Below are 10,854 nucleotides of genomic sequence, written 5' to 3' on the forward strand. Positions count from 1 at the left end.
GTAAATCGGTCACCTCTTATGCATGATATTTTGGCCTACATGATGATGATACATCTGAAAGGACCATTGGCATTTGTAAGACTCCTGGTGGCAGAAGAATAACATGCCTGAATGAGCATGGGATTGTAGCTTGTAGTTGCCATTTTATACATGAGGTATTGCAAAGATGAAAAATGGAATTAATATACGTGTAAAAGCTTGAGATTTGAGGAAAAATATTGTAAAGTAATGGCCACTTCTCTGGATGCCCTAGAGAATATTGTAAATTGCTACATATGCATGAATATATTTTTTGTCCTTTTTTTTTACCGTGCACATCAAGCTTATATGTATTTTCCACATATTTTGAAGCTTCTTCTGTGCTTGTGCTTATGGAGAATAAAGATTATGGATTGAAGTGGAGAGAAGTTCCTAAAAAATAAAATATTGTTTGCATTCGGGCTTTGATTTCGATAACTCTGTCTTGTTTTGAAGCTAACGAAAAGATCTAGATATTTATACATACAAAAACCAAACAAAAACAAAAGGGGATAAATCCCCAAAAGGAAAAGTTTGACCTCTCTATAAAATAGGACCTACCAAAACCTTCAACATAAAAAACACAATATGTTCTTCATACAAAATCTATTTTTTGATGAAATTGTGACTATCTAAACTATAACCTGAGCTCGCAGTAACCACTATGATACCGATAAAATATAAAACCAATCAAGGCCATAAATTGTCTTACACATTCTATTTCAGCTAGATAATGATGATGATGATGATGAAGCCTTCCTCAAGTTAGAATACTTTCCTTGATTCAAGCATAAATCATGTGATAGTTAACAAAACATAACTGTCAATTTCTTACCATACCACAATATCACTTGATCCCACTCAGAACATCATCAACACTTTGTGTGTTATCAAATTGAATATATAATGAAGATGGATCTGCTATGTTATAATTATATGTTGTTTGTGCATACATATAGGACCGCCGGTCATTGCGAAGTTGATCTCATCCCACTGGGCAAAAATTCCTTCTTAGTCGGCCACATAACGCTTAGGCACGTCACAGAGCTTCGGCCAGACTCGTGTTACATATAACGTAGTTGGGTGTCTCCTTGGACTTGGTTTGTAGTGAAAGGAGGGGTTCAGTCGTGACTATCCTGATGGAATACATTTTATCTTGCTTAAAGGATTGATCGAACGTGTATGTGAACATTGGTGCATGCATGAAGTGTTGAATCTTTTCGAAAAGATGTGCCTATGATTATGAACGACATGAGACGTGTGAATATCATAGAAAAACGTACTTGCACCTAATAATAAAAATGTGAATAGTAATATAGAACAACTACAACATGTTACCAATAAAATTTCCAACGGATTGTGTGCCTTTGGAATTGCTTCCTCGTGGGGTATACGAGGGGGGTGAAAAGAGGTAGTGTTATGTTTGGTGGTAAACATTGTAACCTAGTAGGTTCGCATAGGCTCTCTTACCTATATCTCTAATAAACGCAGGTTGTAGTTTGTCTCTATAGAGTTGCTTAGTGCTTCGCTGCCGCTTAAGTCAACATATTCTCTATGAAAATCATGTTCATCTCTTAAGTCTTGCAGAATACCTTTTGTACTCACATTTCTTCTCTATCTCATGTTCTTTTACCGGCATAGGTTATGATAATAGACGATGTTAGCTGTGTTATCCCTGCGGCTTGTCCCAAGCATTGATATGGATGCCATCGTTTATTCGCTTTCACTGTGATTTTATATCTTTGTAATGTATCCATTTGTTAAACTTTCCTCATTGGAGTCGTTATTGTACATATGTTTTTTTACGGATTTCATCTAGAATTTGTCTAATAACACTTTCTATCCCATCCTGTATCGTGTGTATGTTTCGAGTGCATGGTACGCTTGGTTGCAGTCCTAGGTCGATATTATGCGTTTTTATAGTGGTGACGCTAAATTTGCATAATGCCAGTTTCGGGCATCACAAAGGGACAATGCATATGGGCCTGTGGCGAGCGGCAGGCAGGCGTGTGTGTTGGCGTTTGGGCGAGCTATCATGTGGGGATAGGACATCAGCGGCGATGTGAGTGGAGTGCGGTGGCGTTCGATCACGAAGCGAGCAGTCGGTATGCGTGTGTGCATGCTTTTGGGCGAGTGGCGATGTGGGGGACAGGATGTCAGGCGTGTGGGCGTCATGAACACGTGTGGGCATTTGAAGAGTTGTCCTAGAAATGTTGTTTGTTTAAAAATTAACTGAATATTATTGTTGAAAGTTATTACAGTTATGTTCCGTGGCAGAATAAAAATCTTCAATAAATATTGAGAAAAATAGGGGTGTATATATGTTTTTCATGAAGGTTCTAGAGTAAATATTTAGACATGCTCCATAGCATCTACAAATAATAGGGAAATCTTTCCCTCCATTAAAATATGATACTCCCTTCCGGTTCATATTAAATAACTCAAATTTATCTAGATACTCATGCATCTAGTCAAAAAACTTAACTAGATTATACGAATCTAGACAAATTAGAGTCCATTAATATGAACCGGAGGGAGTAGAAAAATCTGGAGATAAGATATATGTAGAAAATATTTTAGTTAGAAGGTAGTTCGTATGTATAGATAGGATCTTACATGCGTGAAGGACATAAAAACCTACTCCAGCTAGAGATAAGATATTTGTAGGAAATGGGGCTTTATTTAACTCACGTATTTTCTATAACTCTACTAAGTTTCTATTCCAAACTGAAAGCTTCTTTATATAAAAAATCCTAGCACCAAATACCGGAATTACTATAGAGAGGGAGGGAGGGTGAGAGAGAGAGGGGAGCGAAGTGTGCTCTTTATATTGCAGTGGCGAACAAGATCAATTAATTGGAGTTGGCATCCGTTCCAGATTTAAAGCTACAAGTCAACAAAATAAATTCGATACAAAAGGTTTGCATACAGATCTTTTTGAGCAACAAGTTGTAGCAAACGGCTACAATAAAATTATGAAAATTTTACACAGCCAAAAGTGCAAGTAAAAAAGATTAGTATAAACAATCAATAGCATCTATTTTGCCGACTGGAGAGACCGGGGTTGGTGGATGTATGACATGTAGGGTCAGTAGCAGCGACGTACATAGATTTAGTATAAGAAGGATGAAGCGGGAGCGCGAACAAGAGGAGAGCTCATTGTAGGAATGATGATTTGTGTACAACGAATCTAAGCATAATGAAAGCTTCCTTTTTCATGTACACCTATCGGAGGACACTTCGCATGTTTTTTTTGTTGAGAACCATTTGCATTACCTTGTTACATTTTTTTAGAGAAAGGGAATATATTAATATCAAAAGATACTAATTACACCCAGCCTCCTGCCATAATGGCAGTACTGATGCACACATCTAAAAAAGAGTAAGAAAACTAAGAAATAAAATTCCCGCTACAGCATTCTAGACCTAGCAACAATAATACAACCACCACCGTGACAAAACCTGAAGTACAGACTCTCCAAAAGAGATGCCTCCAAGAAGGGAACAGTGCACCAGTGCCGTCGTCGCCCGACCAAAGGTCTTAGGTTTTCACCCTGAAGATAGTCCTCACTCCCAAAACAATGCCTCCAACAAGAACATTGCCAGGCTCAACCAGTTAAGGCCAGACCTTGGGTTTTCACCCTAAGAGGTAAGCCTCTGAACTTCTCCTGTACTGCCGCCCCCACATGCATACCACTGCTGCAGAGCCTGGAACGGCAAGCAGATCCCTCAGCATCACGAAGACTCGAACCTCCTTTAGCCAGTCCGCCAGTCCGGCCTTCATGATATTCCTTCTTATAACTTCACCACGGACCAAAAAGTCACCTGATGTCAACACAGAATAGAGCTTCGTGTCGCTCCCTCTGGAACCAAACGGTCGGAATAAAATCATGGGTGCGCGCGATCGAATACCACCCGATCCAGCAAACTGCAGGCAAAAGATGCACGGTTCCATTCGCCGGCGGAGCTTTTCGGAACTCATCTCTCCAGCCAGATCAGAGCAAACTGACCTCCGGAAGATTTTCATCCTCGCATGCGAGAAACCCGAGGACCGCCATGATGTCTACGCACGCTTCTGTTCCTGTAGACAGTGTTGGGCCTCCAAGAGCAGAGGTTTGTAGAACAGCAGCAAGTTTCCCTTCAGTGAATCACCCAAGGTTTATCGAACTCAGGGAGGTAGAGGTCAAAGATATCCCTCTCAAGCAACCCTGCAATTAAGATACAAGAAGTCTCTTGTATCCCCAACACACCTAATACACTTGTCAGATGTATAGGTGCACTAGTTCGGCGAAGAGATAGTGAAATACAAGTAATATAGATGACTATAAGTAGTTATTGCAATCTGAAATAAAAATGGCAGCAAGCAAACATGTAGCAGAACTTGTTGGAAACGGTGTTTCAATGCTTGGAAACAAGGCCTAGGATCATACTTTCACTAGTGGACACTCTCAACAATGATCACATAACTGAAGAAATAAATGCTAATCTCAAACACTCTCTTGTTCGATAACAAACATCATTCATTGTGTAGGGCTATAAAAGCACACCTCAAGCCGGAGTAAACAAGCTCCACAACTTCATAAAGGAATCACACACGATGCGCACACTGTCACCGTCACACTGTGGAGAGTGAATCCAGAGTTCATATTAAAGTAACCTCTAGAGTGCATAATAGACCGTTGCAATTTAGACCGAGTACTAACATAGCATACACACTGTCAACGATAGCTATGAAAGGGGGAATAGATCACATCAATACTATCATAGTAATAGTTAACTTCATAATCTACAAGAGATTACAATCATAACCTACGCCAAGTACTACATGATGCACACACTGTCAACTTTACATCATGGAGGAGGAATAGACTACTTTAATAACATCACTAGAGTAGCACATAGATTAATAGTGATACAAAGCTCATGATCACATAAAGATCACACCATGGGAGAGAGAGATGAACCACATAGCTACCGGTAGAGCCCTTAGCCTCGGGGAGAACTACTCCCTCCTCATCATGGGAGACAACAACGGCGATGAAGATGGCGGTGGTGTCGATGGAGATGACTCCGGGGCACTTCCCGTCCCGGCGGCGTGCCGGAACAGAGACTTCTGTCCCCCGAAACTTGTCTTCGCGATGGCGGCGGCTACGGAACTTTTCGTGGAATATGACTTGATATTTTAGGGTTTTCGCGACGGGGAGAATATATAGGCGAAGGGGCGATGTCGGTGGAGTCCCGAGGGGCCCACCCCGTAGGGCGGCGCGGCCAGGGGTGGGGCCGGGCCCCCCTAGGGTGTGGCCGCCTCGTGGCTCCTCTTCGTCTCCTCTTCGGTGTTCTGGAAGCCTCCGTGAAAAATAAGACCGTGGGCTTTTATTTCGTCCAATTCCGAGAATATTTCCTGTGTAGGATTTCTGAAACCAAAAACAGTAGAAAACAGGAACTGGCGCTTCGGCATCTTGTTAATAGGTTAGTACCGGAAAATGCATCAAAATGATGTAAAGTGTATATAAAACATGTGAGTATTGTCATAAAACTAGCATGGAACATAAGAAATTATAGATACGTTTGAGACGTATCAAGCATCCCCAAGCTTAATTCCTACTCGCCCTCGAGTAGGTAAACGATAAAAAAGATAATTTCTGAAGTGACATGCTACTATCATAATCTTGATCAATACTATTGTAAAGCATATGAGATGAATGAAGTGATTCAAAGCAATGGTAAAGATAAAGACTAAACAACTGAATCATATAGCAAAGACTTTTCATGAATAGTACTTTCAAGACAAGCATCAATAAGTCTTGCATAAGAGTTAACTTATAAAGCAATAGATTCTTAATAAGAGGTTTTGAAGCAACACAAAGGAAATAAGATTTAAGTTTCAGCAGTTGCTTTCAACTTTCAACATGTATATCTCATGGATAATTGTCAACACAAAGTAATATGATGAGTGCAAATAAGCAAGTATGTAAGAATCAATGCACACGAGTTGACACAAGTGTTTGCTTCTAAGATGGAAAGAAGTAGGTAAACCGACTCAACATAAAGTAAAAGAAAGGCCCTTCGCAGAGGGAAGCGAGGATTACTCATGTGCTAGAGCTTTTTATTTTGAAAACATGGAAACAATTTTGTCAACGGTAGTAATAATTCATATGTGTTATGCATAAAACCTCCTATAAGTTGCAAGCCTCATGCATCGAATAATAATAGTGCCCGCACCTTGTCCTAGTTAGCTTGGACTTCCATGGATTATCATTGCATTACATATGTTTTAACCAAGTGTCACAAAGGGGTACCTCTATGCCACCTGTACAAAGGTCCAAGGAGATAGATCGCATTTGATTTCTCAATTTTGATAGATCTCAACTTAAGGACATCTATATCGGGACAACATAGAAAACAGATAATGGACTCCTTTTTAATGCTTAAGCATTCAACAACAGATAATATTCTCATAAGAGATTTGAGGATTAATGTCCAAGCTGAAACTTCCACCATGATACATGGCTTTGGTTGGCGGCCCAATGTTCTTCTCTAACAATATGCATACTCAAACCATTTAACTCATGGCAAATCTCCCTTACTTCAGACAAGACGAACATGCATAGCAACTCACATGATATTCAACAAAGGTGTAACAGGTTGATGGCGTCCCCAGAAACATGGTTACCACTCAACAAGCAACTTATAAGAACTAAGATACATAAGCGACATATTCTTTACCACAATAGTTTTTAGGCTACTTTCCCATGAGCTATATATTGCAAAGACAAGGAATGAAATTTTAAAGGTAGCACACAAGCAATTTACTTTGGAATGGCAGAAAAATACCACATAGTAGGTAGCGGATGAAGCCTGGTGACCGGGTGTATACGTGAGCACGCAACCAATGATTGACACGTGTCTAACAGCGTTTGGCTTGTCCGTGAAGTCGTAACACAGCAGGTATTCTTAAAAAAAGGTTGATTCACTGATAGGCTTTGTTGTTTGACCGTGAGAGCCTAAACCCTCGACCCCCTCCACGCACGGCGGCGCCGCACCCGAGCCACCGCCGGAGATGTCGCTCTCCAAGCATCTCTCCGCGCGCCGCCTCGTGCCGGCGCTCTTCCCGCTCGCCCACGCCGACGCCGCCTCCGCCGCGTCCTCCCGCCGGGCGCGCCGCCGCGACGCGTTCGTCTCGACGCCCCCAGCGCCGCCGCCCTCCCCGAGCTCCGTGCGCCTCGCGGAGCCCCTCCCCTCGCTGGCCCCCTCCCGCCTCGCCCTCCACAACCGCATCCTCGCGCTCCTCTCCCCACCCGCCGCCGCCGCCCCCGTCACCGACGACCTAGCCGAGGCCGCGCTCCTCACCCGCCACGCGCTCCACTCCAACTGCCGCCCCTCCTCCTTCACCTGCGTCGCCGTGCTCGCCGCGCTCCTCCGCGCGCGCCGCCTCGACGACTTCTTCGCGCTCCACCGCTTCTCCATCCAGGCCGCCGTCGCGCCCACCGCCGCCACCCACGCGCTCTACCTCTCCGCGCTCGCCGCGCGCCGCCTCCCCGACTCCGCGCTCCTCCACCTCCGCCAGATCGCCCGCGCTGGCTCTCCAGTGCCCCCCTCACCGACCGCCTACCGCGTCGTCGTCAAGTGCCTCGTGGCGGACCACGGCCGCCTCCACGACGCCATCGAGCTCAAGGACGAGATGCTCGCTTCCGGTTTCGTCGGGCCCGATCCTCATGTCTACAGCCTCCTCATGGCTGGATGCGTGCAAGCTGGGGATGGGGCAAAAGCCGTGGAGCTGTACCAGGAACTGCAGGACAAGCTTGGTGGCGAGCCGGTTCTCGATGGCATTGTGTACGGGAGCCTCATGAAGGCCTACTTCCTCATGGGAATGGAGGAGAAGGCGATGGAGTGCTACAAAGAGGTGCTCGGTCAGTCGGTCTGGAGTCACAGGTGAGGTTGGGAGCAGAGAGCTACAATGGTGTGGTGGATGCACTCGGGCAGAACGGAAGGTTAGAGGATGCACTAAACCTGTTCGATAGAATGCTTGCGGAGCATGACCATCCGCTGAGGATTGCGGTTGATGTTAGAAGCTTCAGTGTGATGGTGGATGCCTACTGTGCTGCTGGTAAGTTTGAGGATGCGATTGCGATGTTTCGCAGGATGGGAGAGTATAAGGTGGTGCCAGATGTTGCAGCATACAATAACCTGATTCGGCATCTCGGGCTTAATCGGTTGGCAGATGATGCAGAGGTGCTCCACAAGGAGATGAACAATCATAGTCTTGTCGCAGATGAAGAGACATATGTGCTGCTCATGGATGCGTGCTTTAGAGCTGATCGCCCTGATGATGGTGTCAGTTACTTCAACAAAATGTCCGAGTTGGGGTTGAAGCCTGAGGCATCGCACTACCATAAGATTGTCGATGGCTTGACTGGTTTAAGTTTGCTTGACAAGGCTCAGGAGTACTTTGATCAGATGAGGGAAAAGGAAATTGGCTCAAGCATTGCAACCTATGAGACACTGCTAAAGGCTTACGTTGGAGTTACGCGGTTGGATGATGCAGCCAAGATAGCAAAGGGTATTCTGTTGGATGAGAAAGTGATTTTCACAGATGAGATGAGGGAGCTTTTGGAAGGTGCATTGCGCGGAGAGGGCAGGGAAGATGACATAGCAAAGATATATGAAGACGTGGAGAGGGAGAAGGCCGAAGCAGTGGTGCGGGCGGCGGAAGAGAAGGCGAGGGCTGAGTCACAGGCCAGGGAAGAGAGGGCGGCAAGGAGGGCAGAGGCTGCTGCCAAGGATGAGGCTGCGGCTAAAGCTAGTGCTGCTGCCATTGAGGCTATTCTTGGCCATAGAAGGAGAACCGAGGGCGAGACAGAAGCATCTGCATCTACTCCGAATGCTCTTGATGGTGGGCTTCTCAGTAGGCTAGGCCTCAGGTCATCTGGAGAAGGTGTTCTTCAAGACATTCCTCCACTACGTGCTGAAACAAAAGGAGATGGGCAGGAACAATTTTGATGTCCTTCGTTTGTTCTGGGCACTAAATTATAGGATATGCTTGTAGTTTCTTGTAAGAGCATCAATCAATATGAGCTCTGATGGCTATAAATGTTTCAACTTCTGACTGTATCTCTGGTTGAGACTGTAACCACGATTGATGCATAGAAATATGACAAACAAAATGCAGTTTTGATGAATAATCTTAGATAGCCTTTTTTACATTTGTTCAGTGTAACGAAATTTGTGTTCACCAGTTATATTTCCTGCCAATTTAAGGTGTGTTGCGAAGTCGAGGCTGGAACTACAGTACAACACAAACTACGAAAGAGAGCAGAACGTGAGACAGCTATACAACCATCTGAAATCGTACTCTACTTCATTGTGTAAAAATGTTTGCCTTACATAGTATCAATACAATCCATGCATATACCGAGGAGAAACAATGAAACGTATGATAAACCCATAGCTTAGAAGCGGAAAGAACTACTATAAGGCAGAAACTGAAAATGACATTGCGTTTCGGCCCATGAATTAGACCAGGCACTCTGATATTATTTTGGTAAATATACAGTTCCAGGGCTCCATCATCTCGGAAAATTTTGGCTCCACATCCTCGCCGTGACACTGGCCCTACGGATTCTTCGTCAACAAGAACAGCAATTATCTTCTCTTTCCCCTCTCCTGCATCAGGAATCTGCAAGCAGAAGGGCAAAATTGAGGACCGCCGCCGCCGTGCCGGCCTGAATTTATAGTAACTTGAATCGGAGCTGCGAGCTCATTAATAGCTCGGGTGGATCTCCGCTGGAGCATTGAAGGGCGTCTCCGGCGCCAACCGGAAGGAGGTGGTCGAGGTTGGGAAGCCAGCCGCCGGGCCAGAGCGACCGCTCCTCGCCGTCGCGCCCCGTGGAGGTCCGGGAGAGAGCCCGCCGCCCAAGCACTCGCACCTGCGAGCCCCCACACCGGCCCCTCCACCTGCCGTGGCGCCTACCTCTCTGCCCCTGCCGCAGCCTGCACCTCGCCGCCCCTGCCCCGGCCTCCCCTACATCGCTGGGTTCCCCGACACCGCCCGCAGCGCCAGCATCAGCATCAGCATCAGCATCAACCCCTTCGACGACCACCTATTCGACCTAGGAGGGAGCACCGCCGCTGCCCTCCCGTCCCCTTTTTCTTCCGTCGAGGTAGACGCCGCAGACCTCCCGTATACCTCCTTCTGCGGCGCGGCGCGACCTGGTGGGGTCGTCGAGGGTGGCGCGGAGTCCCGCGGCAACGGCCTCGTGCCTCTGGGCGACGCCTATCCAGGCCTGGCCCTCCGCGCCGATCTGGCGCAACCTCTCCTCCATCTCCGCAGACCTCCCCTCTCTCACAGTTCACCCGAGCGAAATCGAACCAAGTCGGCAGGCGGATGAGATCTCGTGCCCTCCAGCCGGCGGACGTGGCGTGGTGGTGGACACTTGGGCATCCGCCATTGCCGCCCCCTTGAGCTCCCGCAGCCTCGATTTTGGCCGCAATTGTCGCACCACTGGAGCTCCCGCAGTTTTCACGGAGCCCAGACCCGCTCCTGATTTGGGCGCGGTGGCGGGCCGCGGGGCCGCGGCGCGGTTGCTCGTGCACGCAGGCTGCTGTTGCTGTAGGCCGGCGTGCTCTCGCCGGTGTACCACCAGGGACGACGAGCGGCGCCCCGTTTGCGGAGGTAGGAGACGAGGTCGGTCAGGGGTCAGGTCGGTCCGGCGATGGCCTCCGCCGCGCGCCTCAACCTCCTCGGCGTGGCGTTGGTGCTCTGTTTCGCGCAAGGAAAAGAGAGAGGGATTTGTGCTGTGGGAAAAGGAAGGAGAAGAGGGCACTGTTTCGCTCGTG

The 10,854-nt window shown here is 46.7% G+C and overlaps 1 pseudogene; it reads left to right on the forward strand.

Moving 5' to 3' along the window:
- The first annotated feature begins 7,078 nt into the window (after positions 1-7,078).
- LOC124655323 lies at positions 7,079-9,177 on the forward strand (annotated as a pseudogene).
- The last annotated feature ends 1,677 nt before the right edge of the window (positions 9,178-10,854 follow it).

The sequence above is a fragment of the Lolium rigidum genome, chromosome 5 (assembly GCF_022539505.1).
Source record: "Lolium rigidum isolate FL_2022 chromosome 5, APGP_CSIRO_Lrig_0.1, whole genome shotgun sequence".
Classification (NCBI taxonomy): domain Eukaryota; kingdom Viridiplantae; phylum Streptophyta; class Magnoliopsida; order Poales; family Poaceae; genus Lolium; species Lolium rigidum.